Source organism: Oncorhynchus mykiss, chromosome 24 (assembly GCF_013265735.2).
Source record: "Oncorhynchus mykiss isolate Arlee chromosome 24, USDA_OmykA_1.1, whole genome shotgun sequence".
NCBI classification, from domain to species: domain Eukaryota; kingdom Metazoa; phylum Chordata; class Actinopteri; order Salmoniformes; family Salmonidae; genus Oncorhynchus; species Oncorhynchus mykiss.
In genome coordinates, this window is record NC_048588.1 from 22,938,768 (window position 1) to 22,960,527 (window position 21,760).

Below are 21,760 nucleotides of genomic sequence, written 5' to 3' on the forward strand. Positions count from 1 at the left end.
TTTTTGACACTGAGTGGCATGTTTATCAGCCAGAGAGGTAAAATGGATGAGAAAAAATGTAAGTGCCAAAACAGGGTCTGGTATACAGCTAGTAGAAAAAAGCTTGCCACGGGTGAGAATTCAAAATAAATATTTTCACAATTATACGAGGGTCAGAGTTTTTCAATTTGGTAACTAATGCAAGCATAGGGCAGTGGTCACTGATATAATCAGCAAAAACACCACTAACCAAATACTTACGGGAATGGTTAGTCAGGATAAGGTAAATTAATGAGGAGTTTTCTAGGTTATTTCATCTGAGTGGGTTCCATTATCAGACAAGTCAAGTTGAAGTCAAGACAGTTATTCTTAAACTGATCTGAGACACGTGTAAGCAAATCAAGAATTAGATCTCCTAACACACCAGAAAGGGTTTTAAATAATCCAAAATAATATCAACAGCCTCCGCCAAAGTAGCTGGGGGTGGTAAACCGCAGCAATAAATATATGCATATTTTGACTTATGGACTCTTTTATAACCAAGAGCTCACACAGTGTTGGGACAGAGATGCTAAGAAAGCATGATGCCATAAGGTAAGATCTTACATAAACAGCCATCCCCCTACTTATTTGTCTATCACATTTGAAAATGTTGTTGTCCGCAATGGCAAAGTCCTTATCCATAATGAAATTATTCAGCCAGATCTCTGAGATAACCAAAACACCTGGTCTAGTGTCATGCACCCAGACATCCAGATAGTCTAGTTTAGACATCAGGCTTAAAACAGCAGGAGTATCCATAGTGACACAGGATAATAGAACAGGATGAGCTAGCCACAACATGTTTCCTAATTGGATCCAAACTTTGAAAGCTAATTGTAGAATTCTAGTAAATGTGCAAAGGATTACTATTGACTACTATAATTACTATAATACCCCTATGCTGATGAGCACATGTAGCAAAACAATAGCTTGATATAAAACTATTAATAGTATCACGTTTGTGGTTTGACCCAGATGTAGACAACAGGGGCAGGCAACGACAGGCCAAGGCAGGCAGAGAAGGTAAAAAGGGTCCAGAACGGCAGGCAGTCTCAAGGTCAGGGCAGGCAGAACGGTCAAAACCGGGAAGAACTAGAAAACAGTAGGAGTTGGAAACAGGCGCTCGTAGGTTTGATGAACAAAACGAACTGGCAACAGACAAACAGAGAACACAGGTATAAATACACAGTGGATAATAGTGAAGATGGGCGACACCTGGAGGGGGTGGAGACAATCACAAAGACAGGTGAAACAGATCAGGGTGTGACAGTACGGGGAGTCCCCCCCTAGGGGTGCCACCTGGCATCCTACCTTGGTGCATACCTGGTTGGTACGGTCACGCCTGCTCCCGCTCTTCCCCACTGGCGCTCGAAGGATCCAGGCTCCCCAGCATTACGCACTCCTGCCACCATCATTATGCACAGCTGCCTTCCCCCGTCACGCAGATCAGCGATTATTGGACTCAATCACCGATGTCATTACCTCCCCTATATCTGTCTGTTCCCCGCTTGTCCTTGTATACCCGTGCGCTGATGCCATTCCCTGTCTTGTTTCATGTCTGTTCCTGATTAAATGTTTGACTCCCCGTACCTGCTTCTCTACTCCAGCGTAGGTCCTTACAGAATGCTGAAGCCACCAAGCAAAGCATCGGGGGAGTGCTGGCTTTCCAGTTGGTGGTGACGTCTGGTCCGGGGGCCGCCACCGATGGAACCGGGGATGCCTAAGCCAGATCATCGGGCTGTCACGCCTTACCTGGCTCGAGAGGTTTCTTGCCCCGGTTGGCTCGGAAGGCGCCCATCCCGTCAGGCCTCAGCCGGATCATCAGGTTTTTACACCCAGCCGGCTCGTCAGGCTCCGCCGGATCATCGGGCTCCCACGCCTCAGCCGGGATCAACAGGCCTTCATGCCTCAGCCAGATTGTCAGGCTCCTATTGTCTCAGCCGGCTCGCCAGGCTCTCACACTTCTGCCGGTTTCATCGGGAAAATAGCCGGCGAAACGGAATAGGAAATCTGCCCATTCTTACGCCTCGCATGATTCGGAAGACCCATCGAGAACTTGCGAGAGGCGGAATCTCGCATGTTCACAAGTCATGGCATCCGGTTCGAGCCTCCCACAACTAGTGAAGCCTCATTCATGTAGACGCCACCAGAGAGGAAGTCAGGACAGGGGATGAAGGCGAAGGTACCTCCGGATCCAATCTTGAAGCGAAAGCCACCAGGGATGAAGGTGACGGAACCTCCAAATCCAGGGCGGCAAAGCTGTTTGAAGTCTGTATCCAGTCCAGGCTTCCCACTGCCAAGGAGGCCCCAATTGCCAAAGGCCGCTACTTTCGACTTCCATGGAGGGTGATGTGCCTCCATGGCTGGTTGGCAAGTTCAAGAAAAGGAATCATCCACTAAGTCATTCAGAAGCATCCTACTAACTCCATTTTCCAGCAACTGGAGTAGAAGAGAAAGGGAAAGTACATGGACGTGGATTCCCCAGTAGCTAATGTAAGATAGCTACTTGTTTGCTAAGAGTAGCCACTTCGCCTCTGTACTCCTCTGCAAGCAAACAGTTGCTACATTGAATGTCCGGAAGGTCCACATTGCCCCGGAATAGAGCAAAAGAAACACAGCTCCTGCAGCATTGAAACCATTCGTTAGCGACCTCCATTTGAAACTACAGGATAGCTAGGCTAACTGAGCTTGCATGTATCTCTTCTTGACAGGAATGTACTAAATGTACTTTGCTATAAGCTACAGTGGGTTTGCAAATACTGCCCGCACCCCATCTCCTGAAACAAGCACACCCCATGAAATGGCAAACAGACAAGCAACAAACACCTGTCACACGACCAGTATGGCAAACAGAGAGAAAGTGGAGGATTTGATCACTGTATGGATCGTGGCTGCACATACACCATGCAAGCGGGAGATGACCAGCTCACAAGTTGGTACTGTAGAAACAAGCAGTAAATTGTGGGGCAGTAAGCCAAAACACCGGTCAAGTTAAGGAGAGCAGGTAGCAGGAGCATTCACTTACCAATGAGCAGTGTAGCATTGCGAGCTAGCAGCATTAGGACATGTAAAAGCATTAGGACATGCTGTTAATGGGGATTTTTTTTCAAACGCACTAATCCAATACCATTGAACAACAGACCACTTTTAACTGTGATCCAGCCAGGGCTCTTTAGCTTTAAAGCTTCTTCAGAATCGGTGTCCCTTCCATGGAATGGTTGAGCTAACATAGGCTAATGCATTTAACATAAGGTTGTAAGTAACAATAACATTTCCCAGTACATAGACATATCTGATATTGGCAGAAAGCTTAAATTATTGTTAATATAACTGTACTGTCCAATTTACAGTAGCTATTACAGTGAAAGAATACCATGCTATTGTTTGAGAAGAGTGCACAGTTTTGAACATGACAAGTTATTAATAAACAAAGGCACATTTGGGCAGTCTTGATACAACATTGAACATAAATACAATGGTTCATTTGATCAGTCTAAAACATTGCATGTACACTGCTGTCATCTGGTGGCCAAAATCTAAATTGTAGCTGGGCTGGAATAATACATTATGGCCTTTCTCTTGCATTTCAAAGATGATGGTACAAAAGACAATACAAAATAAAGGTTGTCTTTGTATTATCTTTTACCAGATCTAATGTGTTATATTCTCCTACAGTCCTTTCACATTTTCACAAACTTCAAAGTGTTTGCTTTCAAATGGTACCAATAATATGCATATCCTATCTTCAGGGCTTGAGTAACAGGCAGTTAGTTTTGGGTATGTCATTTTAGGCAACATTTTAAAAAAAGGGGCGGACCCTTCAGCGATTTTAAGGTCAGCTAAGTCTGTGAGTTGGAAACTAAGCAGCAGCACTCGTATAAAGGTTGAGGTGGGAAGATTTGGATTGCTCAAACAGGCATCTTTATAATTAATCCTCTACATTGTACAAATGGCAAGTGCAACGCTGTGAGTTTGGAGCAGGGAGACGATAATTGTTCAGTCCGTTAACTGCGAGTTGAAGACCAGATCCCCCTCGGCTAATTTCTGACCTTGCATTCTACACTGAATGCCAAAAAGTTTAATTGAGTACAGAAAAACCCTTTCCTTGTACTTTTAGCACTGTAATGTTTCTGTCAGATATATTGATGACTTTACTGTTGAAGGTATTGCCTCTGTGCCTCTGTGATTTGAGAGTAATTATTTTTAGGTTAGTATATAATTGCTTTAGCTGAATCCAGTTACATGACTATACTAAAACTGCACAATAGCACAAATGCAAATCAATTATTTCTAATATACAGTACTGTTCAGTACACAATAGTCACAAAACTCAAACTGTGCTCCCTAAACTGTGTTGTGCAGGACAAGTGGCTCCTCCACTCAGTCCTAATGCTGGTCCAATCATGGTTTGAGCCTGCAAACTACCTTGGATAATTATGACGACGTTCCTGACACTACTCAACAAGACCAAATGGGTGTCGGAAAAACTCCTTAGTTTGGAGAAAGGAGTGGTGGTCCACATCAGGAAGGTACTTCAGTGTCATTACGCATTGTCCTCTTAAGCCCAATGCATGTTCACATAATGTAAATCCATGAGCACTCATTTGCTCACATCTCGTAGTCCTCTATCAATGGCTCATTTCCTTGACTTCACCCCTCTCCCTCTCTCCCCCTCCCTCCCTCTCTCCTCCCCCATCCCCCATCCCTCTGTCTACTCTGTCCTGTCCTTCCTGTGTACTATAGATGCTGGATGAGGGCATGCTGACCACCTCCTACTACGAGCAGGACGTGACTCCTTACAACCTGCAGCCTGAGGTGCTGGAGTCAGTTCTGAGGGACTACACTCTGTTCAGCTGCTTCAAGAAGGACCCGCACAAGATGGAGACCTTCCTCAAGCTCCTCAAGTGTCACCAGACTGACAAATATAGCTGTTTCCTTTACGAGAGAACAACTATTTGCACCCCATTCAAACCCCTACTATTATATGCACTAAACAAGACACTACCCACCCACAATGAGGCTAGCATTGAACATTTTCCTCCCTGCTTCTGGTGCCCCCGCACTTGCCTTGAACACGTAGAGAGGTCGACTGATATGACCTCTGCCTTAGGGTGTCTAACATCATCAATCAAATGTATTTATAATGCCCTTTTTACATCAGCTGACGTCACAAAGTGCTATACAGAAATCCAGCCTAAAACCCCAAACAGAAAGCAATGCAGATGTAGAAGCACTGTGGCTAGGAAAAACTCCCTAGAAAGGCCGGAACCTAGGAAGAAACCTAAAGAGGAACCAGGCTCTGAGGGGTGGCCAGTCTTCTTCTGGCTGTGCAGGGTGGAGATTATAACAGAACATGGCCAAGATGTTCAAATGTTCATAGATGACCAGCAGGGTCAGATAATAATAATCACAGTGGTTGTAGAGGGTGCAGCAGGTCAGCACTTACTCAGGAGTAACTGTCAGTTGGCTTTTCATAGCCAATCACCGAGTGTGTGCCTGGTGCATTACAGTATGTTGGCAACTGACTGCTTCCAAACATTTTTGTACATACAACACTAAGTAGGTGTAATGGTTTGCCACTTTATTTGAAAAGTTGCATTTCATATTTTCCTTTATATTTTTTTAACATGGCAAAGCGTTGCAGGGTGAAGTCCCAAAGGGGGATTTGCATCTTGCTCTTTAAAAAAAAGAAGAAAATCTGCATATTTTATGATTGATTTCCATTTCCTTTGTTCTTAACTGGAGTTTGTATTCCTATCTGGTTCTGCAGTGTTTCGATTATTTCTGTGGCCCCTTGTGTATTCGGAGAGATCCTGTTCTTCTAGTCGAGCTGGCTTCACCTCTGCATTAGTGAAATGGAACACACTCAGTAGGAGACGGGAGTCAAAGGAAGCTACAGACAAAGAGAAGAGCTAAAGATATTCTGACAGGGAGAGAAGAGATAAAAATACGAGAGTATTGCAGGAGGAATGTAGGGGAGAGTAAAATAAATATATGGTTTGTTGGACAGGATATGAATTAGCATTATTTTTAGTTATGCCCATACCAGATTGTATTTATCTCAAATTTACACAGAGGTCAGAATGAGGACTAAGTAAGGACTATTTTTAGAGTGTAAAATACCTTGATGATTAGTGTAACTGGCAAGACATAAATAGGATACAATTTTGTCATCAAATCAAATCAAATGTATTTATATAGCCCTTCTTAAATCAGCTGATATCTCAAAGTGCTGTACAGAAACGCACCCTAAAACCACAAACAGCAAGCAATGCAGGTGTGGAAGCAGGTTGGCTAGGAAAAACTCCCTAGAAAGGCCAAAACCTAGGAAGAAACCTAGAGAGGAACCAGGCTATGAGGTGTGGCCAGTCCTCTTCTGGCTGTGCAGCATGGAGATTATAACAGAACATGGCCAAAATGTTCAAATGTTCATAAATGACCAGCATGGTCCAATAATAATAATCACAGTAGTTGTCGAGGGTGTAGCTAGTCAGCACCTCAGGAGTAAATGTCAGTTGGCTTTTCATAGCCGATCATTAAGAGTATCTCTGCCGCTCCTGCTGTCTCTAGAGAGTTGAAAACAGCAGGTCTGGAACAGGTAGCACGTCCGGTGAACAGGTAGGGATAATCACTAAACATTTCTTTGAATCCTAGTTTTGGAACTTTTTGTCAATTTGATGGAAAATCAATTTGTCTTTATTGTTCGAAATGGAACATTGCTTGAGGGTTAGCATGAAACTGTACCATTGGTCCAATGGTAATGCATAGCAAATAGTTGAGGTATTCATGTGCCATAAACAAATTAAAGGACATAACTATCAGTCAATGAAGAGTTGCAAGAAGGGAATACTCTCTGAACTGAAGGGTTGTCTTTGTGAGAATGCTTTTGGTCAAAGATATGGTTCAAAGATATGGTTCAATGAATCTTTTTAGCTATGGCAAAGAAGCTATAGGAAGTAACTTGGAAGGACGACGATATGGAAGAGGGGGAAAAAACTGCCTGACAGACAGACAGACAGACAAACTACAAACTTGGATTAAAAGCTCCTGTCTGCAACCCCAAGGCACCATAATAAACACATCGTCTAGAGTTTTTGTATCCTATGGCAACACTGATGGTCTGTTATTACGGGGAAAAAATTATGAGGGTGGAAAAGGGTACAGTGCCAACACCCCTGCCCTATAACCCATCATCGTTTCTCCTAATATTACATCTGGTACATCTCGTTCCATAAAAATTACTCACCTTTTCTGCTGTAAGAGCTCAAAAGCTTCCCTTCCAGTAACTAGGCAATATGTAAAAATGTTCCCTTTTCTAATGAAAAATGTGTTCCTCGAAAATGGTCTCCGTTGTAAAATGATCTGTGGATAAAAAAATAACATGCATTTAATCCACATTACCAAATTACGGATTGACTAGAAAAAGGCAAAGTATGTTTGTGTTTATCAATAAGGACAATAGTTTATGTAGCAAATTTGATATTATGTAAATGGTGTTTCATTTTATTGGTGCGTTGATATCTCTTTTGGACTACATCAGTGGTTCCCAAACCAAGAGGTTTTGTTGTAATGTTTGAGTCACTCAGATATCACATTAACACACATTCGACTGGGTGGGTGGGAGGGGTGGGGGGGGGGGGGGGGGGGGTTCCCCAATGATGGAAGGGGGGCCGAGTGAAAAGGTTTGGGAACCGTTGGGTTACATGATTGTCCTCTCCTTCCCAACCCATTGCACCAGGTGGCAGCAGTGCTCTGTCTTCAAGGTCTTTTGATCTGAGAAGATTGCAGTTTGGTCAGTCCATTTAGAATACACTCTTTGATCTAGGCCTACATGTACACCACCATTCAAACGTTTGGGGTCTCTTAGAAATGTCCTTGTTTTTGAAAGAAAAGCACATTTTTTGTCCATTAAGATAACAACATCAAATTGATCAGAAATACAGTGTAGACATTGTTAATGTTGTAAATGGCAGATTTTTATGGAATATCTGCATAGGCGTAAAGAGGCCTATTATACGCAAACCATCACTTCTGTGTTAGCTAATGCAAGTGCATCATTTTAAAAGACTAATTGATCATTAGAAAATCCTTTTGCAATTATGTTAGCAAAGCTGAAAAGTGTTGTACTGATTAAAGAAGCAATAAAACGGGCCTTCTTTAGACTAATTGAGTATCTGGAGCATCAGCGATTGTGGGTTCGATTGGCCAGAAACAAAGTACTTTCTTCTGAAACTCATCAGTCTATTCTTGTTCTAAGAAATTAAGGTTATTCCATGCGAGACATTGCTAAGAAACTGAGGATGTAGTACAACGCTGTGTACTACTCCCTTCACAAAACAGGGCGAACTGGCCCTAACCAGAATAGAAAGAGGAGTGGGAGGCCCCAGTGCACAAGTGAGCAAGAGGACAAGCACATTAGAGTGTTTAGTTTGAGAAACAGATGCCTCACAAGTCCTCAATTGGTATCTTCATTAAATAGTAACCACAAAACACCAGTCTCAACGTCAACAGTGAACAGGTGACTCTGGGATGCTGGCCTTGGCAAAATGGCTTAAGAACATCAAAGTCAAGGTATTGGAGTGGCCATCACAAACCCTAACCTCAATCCTATTGAAAATGTGTGGGCAGAACTGGAAAAACGTGTGCGAGCAAGGAGGCATACAAACCTGACTCAGTTACACCAGCTGTCAGGAGGAATGGGCCAAAATTCACCCAACTTATTGTGGGAAGCTTGTGGAAGGCTACCTGAAACGTTTGACCCAAGTTAAACAATTTAGAGGCCAAATACTAATTGAGTGTATGTAAACTTCTGACCCACTGGGAATGTGATGAAAGAAATAAAAGCTGAAATAAATCCTTCTCTCTACTATTATTCTGACACTTCACATTCTTAAAGTAAAGTGCTGATCCGAACTGACATAAGACAGGGCATTTTTACTAGGATTAAATGTAAGGAATTGTGAAAAACTGAATTAAAATGTATTTGGCTAAGGTGTATGTAATCTTCCGACTTCAAGTGTATGTCGATATTCCAGCTACAATAGTCATTTACAACATTAACAATGTCTACACCGTATTTCTGATTAATTTGATGTTATTTTAATGCACAAAAAAATGTGCTTTTCTTCCAAAAACAAAGACATTTCTAAGTGACCCCAAACTTTTGAACGGTAGTGTAACTTAAGATGCTTCCTATTGAGAGCAAAATGTAAATGTTTCAGTGGAATGCTGACGTATAATACAACTGGACACATGCTTTTGAACATTTGACACATATTTAACGCAAACATTTATCATTTAACCTACTGCTTCAGGAAGGAAGGAAAGTGAGACACATTGCGACATAAAATCATATTCAGAGGAACTAGTATGGTCCCTCTCTCTGCGTATTCGTACAATATATATTTACTGCATATTTTAGAGTCAGAGGGAATTTGTCTCACAGCTTCACGTTCTCAGAGAGGCTCATGTACATGAGACGACCAGGGTTTGAGCATGCTTATGAGGAAATAATTGTATCCCTAACAGGAAAACTCCGGACTGCATCAGTGACTATGGTTGTGAGTGATGGATTGTCAAAATAAAGTAGAGGTACTGTTCGTCCTGCTCTCTGGAGAACGGGCCTAAATTGGCGGTCCTTATTGTATGTTCCTGTTTACACCCGAACATCACACTAGCAAGGAGCAACACAATAAAGGAAGCGGCCAACAAAGACGGTTGTTCCTTGTCTGGGTTTCCTGCCAGTAATGCAATCCTCTACGATTGTCTTCTCATCTATAGCTCCTCCACGTCAATACCACCCCAGCTCCCTTCATCACAAGATGTAAATCAGCCAGTGGTTGTCACGGCGAATCAAGTGTCAGTGTGGCGAGGGTTTTGCAGGCAGGATGTGGCGGTGGGGCCTAGTGTCAGCAATGTCAGGTTCAGCTTCCTGTGCCTTAATCACTTCAGTATGGGGGCCTAGGCCTCGGGTTGCCTGCCCTGCTCACCACCACCACCCAGGCCAGTCCACTTACAAAATGCAGGGAGCAGTAGACCAGCCCCTCACCCCCACCCGCTCCCCTGGCTTTGCATCCATAAATATTAAAGATCTGCTATAAGTGACTGGGGGAGGAGGGCGGTATGGATGATTTCACAGTCTAACTATTATAACCTGAGGTAAGGAAATCCAGACTGCTGGGATGCAGGAGCGGAGCGGAGCAGAGAGAGAGAGAGAGACAGAGCGACAAAGAGAGAGAGAAAGTGAGAGGGGGCAGAGGAGAGATCTGTGTGAGAGAGGCAAAGATAGGGATCAAGGGAGAACATGGATTGCTGGAAGGCAGGTAGTTGGAAGAAGTTTGGAACTAGAGCTAGAGCTGGCTTGATATGGAATGAAGCCTCGGTATTCAATTGCACCTCATGTTCTGACAGCCGGGCTACAGCTCTTCACTACAAAGCCATTTCTATCACGCCACCTCAGACCAGAGGGAATGTGATTCAGGCCATGAAAGAATGACAGAGGGCTTCTTATCCTCCCTCCAAGAACCCAGGACCACTGGGTCTGCTGCGCCGCGCAGAGCTGTCAGACAACACTGTGTGTGTGTGTGTGTGTGTGTGTGTGTGTGTGTGTGTGTGCATGTGCATGTGTGTGTGCGTGTGTGTGTGGTGAAAAGGTCCAAACCAGGAGTAAGGGGCCCATTCAGCTCTGACCCCCCCAAACCCCTCTCCCCATGTCTTCCCTGGGGGCATCTCAGGGAGGCTGCATGTACGTGTTAGTAGAGGTGAGGTCAGGAGGTCAGGGGGTCAAGCCCCTTCTAACCGTTCCAGTGTGTTGGGAGATGTCAACCCGAGTCCGTCAGATTGTAATAGCAGGCTAGGGTTTCACCCAGGAAAGCTGCTAGTAAGAAAGAGGAGATATGGGGACGGCTTAGAACAGAGTGAAGTCCGTGAAACATTTTGAAATCCTATATTGATCCTCCAATAAGGCAGTGACTGAGGTTTGGTGTGACACATTGGTCAAGGAAATGATTTGAATGTAAATGACAAATCATGCATTACTGGAATGATATAATGCAAAAGATGGTCAAATATCCTCTTGCTTCCATTGTTTCTTTGTTTTATCTCCAAGGCCACCTGTATGTGCTGTTTACTTAGAGAGAGAAATTCCATCAGTCAACCATTCTTTGACATTACCATTGTGTACTGTTCTGTGTCATTTACAAGAAGCAGTGGGGACAACAATGGTGCAAAACAGTTTGTTGTTGTTTTTAATCGCAGGCAAACAGATGGGCATGCTGAAACGGCCCTGTGGGTGTCCCCCATTTGTGGTGAGTGCGGCGAACTGCAGGATTTACGCCACAAGGAAATGAAGCGATTACCCAGGAGGTTGCAGGGAATGGGCGATGGGCTGTGAACTCAGCGGGGTAGGGACCATCAAATCGTCCCTATGTGAAGCCCTGGCGTCCCTCCACTGTTCTTCTGGTCAACTATCTTACCCTGCACTACATTCCCATGCCACAAATAGAAGAAGGGAGGAAAGAAACCTAAAAAAATATAGATGGACTGAGTTACTGTCAGGAAGTCTCACAAACCTCTAGCAAAGGCTAACTCGAGCAAGTGTCACTAACTCGAGAAAGTTTATCATTTTAGGAAGCATATACAGTGGTAACACAAATGGGTGTCAAAGGTTACTGGAGAGTAGTGGTCCATTATCTACTCAGCGCCACTGAATGGACAGATTCACTTTTTTCATCATCAGAAAATGATTTTTTATTTAAATCCCCTTTTTCAGAAGCAGCAGCTACTCTTCCTTGGGTACACACAAAACGTGATGAGTGTCAAAACACTGATAGACAAGGACAGTCACAAACATTACATTTACAATGATATGCAAATAATGAAACAAAATAAATATGCTATTACAACTTAAGCCTTTGTATAAACCTTTGTGCATTTAGAGTCTTACATCCTGAAACCCTCTCATGAATGAACAAACTAGTACGTGTGTGTATTTCTGTAAGACTGTTCACCTTTTTCTATATGGTAGCAGTTCAGGTTAAACAACGCTAGCTGGTTTAAACCAGGCAGCCTCTGTCACATCCTCTTACCATTGCCATGGATATATAAAAAAAAACACACAAAAAACATGTTACACTACTGTGTCTAAACCAAACGGCCTGGAACAAACGTTCTCACTTAGGGAAAGAAAACAAAAAAAGGACAGATGCCAAAAGAAGCTGAGCTTAAATCAATGCAATTTCCTCCCCTCACTTCTCTGGCCAGAGGAAACCTTTGGAGTTTTCCAGCCTTTTTTTCCTCCTGACATAAATTGCAATGCATATAGTGGGACTGAGGTAGCAGGTGGGGGCTGAAAGGGTGGCAGGGGGGCGGAGGGGGATATATTTGTCTGTCTGCCAGGATGCTCTGTGTTTTTCTTAGATCAGGACACAAGCATAAAAATCTAGTGCATTTCCCCCACTTCAGGAAGCTCTGCTGCCATAACTTCAAATACAATAATTTCCTTTTTGGAAAGAGGGAGGATTATCCCACTTTCATTTATTTATGTATTTATTTATTTCTGCCTTGAAAGAAAAGCATTGGAGAAAAGGGGGGATAGATGGTTGGACCTCTAAATGGTTGGACCTCTAGCCTGTGATCCTAAAAGAGTTTTGATAGGTGTGTTGCTGAATTTAGTTACGGTTCAGGGATTAAACCTGGCTGACTCTGTCCCTGGTGAGGCGCCATGGAGGTGGGTTGGGATGGGACAGCCGAGCCTCTGAAGACAACAATAATACTGGGAGCTGTCAATACAGTGAACAACACAACACACTGAACATCTAAGGTATGCAAAGAACCGCGACCCTTTATTTCAAATGGGTGGATTGTGTGTTTCAACTTTGACAATGTATTGCTTTTTTCGAATAAAAATGTAATTGATAGGGACATCAAATAGAGAATGTGATTTAAAAACATAATACTATGAATGTGAATATGTGCTCTCATAATACTGAAAATGCTAAGAAAAGGAAAGAGGAACCACAAAAAGGTTATGTAGGTTGTTTTATAATCAGTGAATAGAATAGTAATCATTGGGTCTCCAGTGGTCTCCTGTATAGCATCTCAGTCTGTTGACTGGTTTTCAGGGTAAGACAACACTTTGAACACATTGCAATGCTTTCAGCAAGAATGAGTGGCAGAAAATGTAATGATATTATGTCCTCTCGATTTGACTGGATGTCCACTGGGAAGGCCTGTCTGTGTAGCCACTCTCATTCATTTAAGCTCGTGAACGTTTTGAATTATATCTTGTATACTTGTTGTGGTTTCCCTGCTCTAACCCCAAATTAGTGGCTTCCTCACATCTCCCCCACAGCTGACCAGCCTTGTCTCTGCGGTCTCAACCCCTCCGAGTAGACCATGGTGCTCACTCCCACATGCTGTTGGTTTGCAGCACATACAATAGACACACTGCCTTAGCAAAACTGAAGGGTCTGTGGGATGAGGGCTTTGTCGGCCAAAACCAGCAACTCCATACATTCCAGTGTTGGTCTAGTCTAGCCCAGTGTAGAAGTGGAGGTTGGGGGGGTGCAGGGTAGTTAGCATTCATCCCCATGGGATGCTCCAGACGTGTTTCCATCAACAGTGGGAATGTGAAGGCAGGGTGGGAGATCTGTTCCCCTCAGACTCAGATTATAAATACAGACATTACGTCAGTGGCGTGGTGTGTCGCGGAGGTGGCGGAGATGGGGGAGAGGTGAACTGGGGAGAGAGGCCTTGTCTGGTTTTTAATTTGCATTATTAGGATACCCATTTGCTGATACCAAAGGCGACAGCTAGTCTTACTGGGGTCCGACATACATTTACCCCAGTAAGACTAGCTGTCGCCTTTGGTATCAGCAAATGGGTATCCTAATAATTCAAATTAAAAACCCTGGACATACATTTAAAAACATTAACATGTAGTTTGTGTGTGCATCTATCAGTTACACATACATGGCAGTACATACACACAATATTGGGAGAGGCATTGTGCTGTGAGTTGTTGCTTTATGTGTTTTTTGAAAACAGGTCTGCTGTTCACTTGCACTATATAAGATGGAAGGGAGCTCCATGCACTCATGACTCTGTATAGTCCTGTGCATTTCCTTGAATTTGTTCTGGACCTGGGGACTGTGAAAAGACCCCTGGTGGCATGTCTGGTGGGGTAAGTGTATGTGTCAGAGCTGTGTGTAAGTTGACTATGCAAATAGTTTGGCATTTCCAACACATTCATATTTCTTATAAAACAAGAAGTGGTGCAGTCAGTCTTTCCTCAACTCTTAGCCAAGAGAGACTGACATGCATATTATTAATATTAGCCCCCCGATTACAATGAAGAGCAAGACATGTCGTTCTGTTCTGGGCCAGCTGCAGCTTAACTCAGTCTTTCTTTGCAGCACTTGACCATGTGACTGGACAATAATCAAAATAAGATAAAACTAGAGCCAGCAGGACTTGCTTTGTGGAGTGTGGTGTCAAAAAAGCAGAGCATCTCTTTATTACGGACAGACCTCTCCCCATCTTTACAACCATTGAATCTATATGTTTTGACCATGACAGTTTACAATCTTAGGTAACACCAAGTAATTTAGTCTCCTCAACTTGTTCAACAGCAACACCATTCATTGCCTGATTCAGCTGAGGTTTAGAACTTAGGGAATGCGGGTACCTAATACAATGATCTTAGTTTTAGAGATGTTCAGGAACAGTGTATTACTGGCCACCCACTCCAAAACAGACTGCAACTCTTTGTTAAACAATTTAAAAGCAATGCTACCAAATACTAATTGAGTGTATGTAAACTTCTGACCCACTGGGAATGTGATAAAATAAATTAAAGCTGAAATAAATAATTCCTACTACTATTATTCTGACATTTCACATTCTTAAAACTGACCTAAGACAGGGATTTTTGCTGGGATTAAATGTCAGGAATTGTGAAAAACTGAGTTTAAATGTATTTGACTATGGTGTATGTAAACTTCTGACTTAACTGTACGTCTAGAACTGAGAAGCAGCACCCACCCTCATAGAGCCATCCAGAACAGGCAGACTTTTTCAGTAGCTGTGTTGATGACTGCATGTTGAAACGGAACCTGTTATCTAGTATATTAATTCCACTTGGCATGTGGAGATAATAGTATACTATGCAGCAAGGACATAGACAATACAATTAGAAATGAAATAGTTTGTTTCTGAGTTGTATTTTGGGAATGATTTGTGTGCCAGTGGATTAGAATAGTGTCTGGGTCCGGGATTCACTAAAGCCTCTCTGCTCTCCTGTCCTGTCATTCCTTTTTTATTCCTACTGCTTCCTCTCTGCCTATTGTTCATGCGGTGTGGTGTGGACGCAGCTTCCTGGATTCCCGCTCAGCGAGGCGAAGGCCGAGGCTCCGACTCCCTGCCAAGACACCTTATCTAGACCTGGCAGCCTGAAAACAGGATGGGAGAGGACAGAGGGGCTGGCTGCATGGGGAGGGCTGGCTGCATGGGGAGAGGGGGCTGGAGGGGACAAGGCTACAGGAGAGAGGCATGGTGGTCTGCCCTTTAACACTGGGGGGGCTTGGGGTCTGATGACATTGAGTCTGGAGGATCTCTCTCTCTCTCTCTCTCTCTCTCTCTCTGAGTGAGATCTCAGCTCATCTTCGGCCAGCTGCAGCCCCCTGGTCCTGGAGACTCAGAACAGGGCAACGCGGCTGGCCCTTAATTGTACACAGAGAGTTAACTAATAATATGCATGTAAATCTGCTGTTCACTTGCACTATATAAGATGGAAGGGAGCTCCATGCACTCATGACTCTGTATAGTACTGTGCATTTCCTTGAATTTGTTCTGGACCTGGGGACTGTGAAAAGACCCCTGGTGGCATGTCTGGTGGGGTAAGTTTATGTGTCGTGTTGATTCGTTATTATGCATGCTTGCATCCTGGGAGAAGGGGAGTGTGTACTTATGTTTTGCCCTGCGTGCTCATGCTCAAATAATTTTGATGCACAGAGAGGTAGGCACGCTTTTTCTGTCTTCAGAAAAGTTTGATTATTTTCAGTACAAAGTATATGTATATTAGAGATAACTCATAAGGGGATGGTATTGTTAAGATGCACTTGTAATTGTACTTTTTAGGATGATATCAAAATTCTGAATTCAACATGCGGATAATAGCTAGCTAAGGTATTAGCAGGTGTGAACGATGGCTAGCTCCTCGAATGATCCCAGTCCCTTGTATTGTGCTTCTGTTGAAGAAAGAGGCGACGATTCGCAGAACATATGTGCTCTACAAATGTTTTATTTCCTTTTGGATGCAGATGCAGGATGCAGAGTGAGTTCTGCTTAATTAAGACTACCTGATCTCCAAAGTCCACGTCTATAGTCTCAATCAACCACACACAACGCAGAGTTACAGCGGTGCAGTATAGCACCGGTTACACAAGCAGGAGAATCAGATTTAAAAAACAGATCAAATCAAAGTTTATTTGTCAAGTGCGCCGAATACAACAGGTGTAGACCTTAGAGTGAAATGCTTACTTACAGGCTCGAAACCAAAGTGCAAAAAAAGGTATTAGGTGAACAATAGGTAGGTAAAGTAATAAAACAACAGTAAAAAGACAGGTGATATACAGTAGCGAGGATATAAAAGTAGCGAGGCTACATACAGACACCGGTTAGTCAGGCTGATTGAGGTAGTATGTACATGTAGATATGGTTACAGTAACTATACATATATGATGAACAGAGTAGCAGTAGCGTAAAAGAAGGGTTGGCGGGTGGTGGGTGGGACACAATGCAGATAGCCCAGTTAGCCAATGTGCGGGAGCACTGGTTAGTCGGCCCAATTGAAAAACACTAATGGTAGCCATTAGATTACCTGTTCAAGAGTCTTATGGCTTGGGGGTAAAAACTGTTGAGAAGCCTTTTTGTCCTAGACTTGGCACTCCGGTACCGCTTGCCATGCGGCAGTAGAGAGAACAGTCTATGACTGGGGTCGCTGGGGTCTTTAACAATTTGTAGGGCCTACTTCTGATACTGCCTGGTGTAGAGGTCCTGGGTGGCAGGCATTTTAGCCCCAGTGATGTACTTGGCCGTACGAGCTACCCTCTGTAGTCCCTTGCGGTCAGAGGCCGAGCAATTGCCGTACCAGAAAGTGATGGACACAGTCAGGATTCTCTCGATGTTGCAGCTATAGAACCTTTTGAGGATGCCAAATCATTTTAGTTTCCTGAGGGGGAATAGGCTTTGTCGTACCCTCTTCACGACTGTCTTGGTGCGTTTGGACCATTCTAGTTTGTTGTTGATGTGGACACCAAGGAACTTGAAGCTCTCAACCTGCTCCACTACAGCCCCATCGATGAGAATGGGGGCATGCTCGATCCTCCTTTTCCTGTAGTCCACAATCATCTCCTTAGTCTTGGTCATGTTAAGGGATAGGTTGTTATTCTGGCACCACCCGGCCAGGTCGCTGACCTCCTCCCTATAGGCTGTCTCGTTGTTGTCGGTGATCAGGGCTACCACTGTTGTGTCGTCTGCAATTAATGATGGTTTTGGAGTCGTGCCATGGCCATGCAGTCATAGGTGAACAGGGAGTACAGGAGGGGACTGAGCACGCACCGCTGGGGAGCTCCAGTGTTGAGGCTCAGCGTGGCAGATGTGTTGCTACCTACCATCACCACCTGTGGGCGGCCCGTCAGGAAGTCCAGGATCCAGTTGCAGAGGGAGGTGTTTAATCCCATGATCCTTAGCTTAGTGAAGAGCTTTGAGGGTACTATGGTGTTGAACGCTGAGCTGTAGTCAATGCATAGCATTCACACATAAGTGTTCCTTTTGTCCAGGTGGGAAAGGGCAGTGTGGAGTGCAATAGAGATTGCATCATCTGTGGATCTGCTTGGGCGGTATGCAAATTGGAGTGGGTCTGGGGTTTCTGGGATAATGGTGTGAGGTTGATGTGAGCCAACCTTTCAAAGCCCTTCATGGCTACGGACGTGAGTGCCATGGGTCTGTAGTCATTTAGGCAGGTTACCTTTGTGTTCTTGGGCACAGGGACTATGGTGGTCTGCTTGAAACATGTTGGTATTACAGACTCAATCAGGGACATGTTGAAAATGTCAGTGAAGACACCTGCCAGTTCGTCAGCACATGCCTGGAGCACACGTCCTGGTAATCCATCTGGCCCCGCAGCCTTGTGCATGTTGACCTGTTTAAAGGTCTTACTCATGTCTGCTATGGAGAGTGTGATCACACAGTCGTCTGGAACAGCTTATGCTCTCATCCATGCCTCAGTGTTGCTTGCCTCGAAGTGAGCCTAGAGGTGATTTAGCTCGTCTGGTAGGCTCGTGTCACTGGGCAGCTCGCGACTGTGCTTCCCTTTGTAGTCTGTAATAATTTGCTATCCCTGCCACGTAAGACGAGCATCGGAGCCTGTGTAGTATGATTCAATGTGTCCCGCACCTTGAAAGCGGCGGCTCTACCCTTTAGCTCTGTGTGAATGTTGCCTCCATGGTTTCTGGTTGGGGTATGTACGTACAGTCACTGTGGGGATGGCATCCCTGATGCACTTATTGATAAAGCCAGTTACTGATGTGTTGTACTCCTTAATTCCATCTGAAGAATCCCGGAACATATTCCAGTCTGTGATAGCAAAACAGTCCTGTAGTGTAGCATTTGATTAATCTGATCACTTTTTTATAGACTGAGTCCCTGGTGCTTCCTGCTTCAATTTTTGCTTGTAAGCAGGAATCAGGAGGATAGAGTTGTGGTCGGACTTACCAAATGGAGGGCGAGGGAGAGCTCTGTACGCATCTCTGTGTGTGGAGTACAGGTGATCTAGAATTATTTTCCCTCTGGTTGCACATTTAACATGTTGATGGAAATTTGGTAGAACTGATTTAAGATACACCTTATGGAACCGCAGAGACTGTGAAGAGACACACATAAACATGATAAGACACGGACTCTACACACACGTAGACATGGATTTTGTATTGTAGATATGTGGTAGTAGAGTAGTGGCCTGAGGGAACACACTGAATGTATTGTGTTATGAAGTGTTATGAAATGTCAAGTAATATTTTAAATTGTATATAACTGCCTTAATGTTGCTGAACCCCAGGAAGAGTAGCTGCTGCCTTGGCAGGAACTAATAGGGATCCTTAATTAAAGAAATAATAAAGAAAGGTCCAAGGCCAAACATACCAGCTAGCCAAACACAGGTCTTTACAAGGCAGCCGTCTCATTACAGGGACATAATAAACAGTGCTGTTGTTTGTTGGTCTGTGATATGGCTCACCACCTCTTTTCAAGGCCCAGTCATTGTTGTGTTTATTTTGGTTCTCACTTCTCACTTTGATGAGAAGATTGAGATTTGATGAGTGAATGAGATGTAGGCCTACTGTTGTTCAAAGTTCACTCTCTCTCATCAAGATCAAGCTAATTTTATGTTATGTGTGAAGCTTTCTTGTCACAATGAACACCCAGAAAGAGAAAGGCAGGGATAGCGGATTTCTAGAGGGTTTGGGGACAAGCAGTCAAAGTGAAAGAAGATTGGCACATGTTGAATCAGAAGTAGTGAAAATTCATAGCCTCCTGAGACCTTGGGCTTAGACTTCAGGATGAAAATATGTGAGTTGTCTTCAGGTTGGCATTTTAACCATTACTTGGTTCATGAATTTTCCAGCATTATCTGTTTCAGGAGCAATCAGTCATTTACTATTTTCAGGTATTTGATGTATAACTTCAGATATCATGTGTATTTGGCAGAGACACCTATCCAGAGCAATTTTGTCAGTGCATTCAACTAAAGTAGGGGAAACAGCCACATATCACATTTTTTTTCCTAAATTCTCAGCTGAGGCAAATTAACTCACTTTGCCAATTAGTTTGCCAATTTCAAAAAAATTATAGTCACTTTACTTTGAAACACACAATGATCTAGGCTACACTACATGGTGAACATTCCCCATGATTTTAGTTATGGATTGAAAGAGGAAGAAGTATGTTTATTAAAATGGCACATCAATTGATCTTGCCTTTTACATAATCGGGGGGTAATTATGACTTGTGTGTTGCTGACTGACTAAAGCCATAACTATACTTTGAGCCAGAGGGAGCACACAATAAGAAGCCTTGAGAGTGAGACATCAAACACCTCCACAGGAGGTCCTCATCCTATATCCAAATCTTCTATATCACCTGCCTCTGGAATACATGGAGCAACTCCCCAGGAAATTGCCTAACTACAAAATTAAGTTCATACTTTTGTTGCGGCTGGCAGGCAGGCGTGCGTTTTGGAAGGACGATGCAGCACAGGATAGCCTGGGGAGTTTACTTTACCAGTGAATCGGGGACACTTGGAACCAATTAAAGATGAGAGGTCTGCCAGCGTTCCTGTCTTTCCTCTCCCCCATGTACCGTTTTAAATCTTGTTTCCCTCTCTACCTCTCTCTTGTTCTGCTGTGCAGGTAGGGTAGCTTCCTTCCACCTTTTTCTGTCTGTAGAAGATGGTGCAGGGAGGGGAGGGGTGGTGGGTTGGAGGTTGAGATATATTAACCCCTGGCTGCTCCCTTGTATCCTGCTGTTTCCACACACACACACACACACACACACACACACACACACACACACACACACACACACACACACACACACACACACACACACACTCTTTGTAGAACATGGCCCAGCCTCTTACAGTAGGAGAACCCCAGCAGGGCAGCAGGCCTGTGTTTAGGCCTGAGTCTCTCTGTGTTCACAAGCACTTGCACTGTATATAATACTACCATCAGGTGATCTTCTGAAAGACCAGGAAAACAAACCAAGTTGCAATTTCTCAATGATATGAGTGAAAAATGAGCGAAACAATACAAAGAAAGAGAGTGTGGAGGGATTTAAACATTGTCAGGTTAACAGGATGAGCTCTTAGCACCTAAGTCCACTGCATTTCACACTAGCAGGTTTGCTAATGGACCACAACGCCTCTGCGAGTGCTGTGTGAAGCCGGGGAAATCGCAATTAGCATCCCCATGTATGTGTACAACCTGTGGGATGACATGCAAGTACCACCACCTAACACTAGATGGCAGGCAAGCCCTGCACATTTCTACTTGTAGATCGCTAGGCCATAAGCAATAGCATTCAACCAGGAAGATGTATTAAATGGGGAGGTATGAAATACAAGGAATGCATATGATTAGAGTTAGTATTTGTGAAGCCTTCTTGATTTTTTTATTTGATGGAATATGCAGTCGGTTGATTTAGGCAAAGTATGTGCACATGACTTCTCAATGACTTCTCCAGATGTGTGTGTGTGTGTCTCTCTTTCTGCCAGACTGTTTTTGCAGAGCCATCTTTGAGGGTTATCAAAAGCTTAATTATATATTTAAACAGGCTACCAATTCCCATCAAGTACTTTGTCCTTATTGTTCTGATCCAAAGAGAGGGAAGGAAGGAGCCCAACGTGACATTACTCATCTAGAGTTGAGAACATGGAGTCCCTCAGTGCACCTGCCTGTTCCATGATGTCTCCAGGGTTATGTGTAACTTGGGGGAGAAGCACTATTCCAACATATTTGATTGCATTGACTAAGAGCTTCATTGTGCTTTAAAAAATGTGTTGTACTTTGTAAAGAATGACCTCTTAGATAGATAGACAAAGATACCGGCATTTCTGCTGGGGTGGCAGGTAGCCTAGTGGTTAGAGTGTTGGGCCAGTAACTGAAAGGTTGCTGGATTGAAT

At 43.8% G+C, this 21,760-nt stretch overlaps 1 pseudogene; it reads left to right on the forward strand.

Moving 5' to 3' along the window:
* Positions 1 to 2,863: 2,863 nt before the first annotated feature.
* The window catches only part of LOC118944002, a 28,228-nt pseudogene continuing 9,331 nt past the window's right edge, over positions 2,864 to 21,760 (forward strand).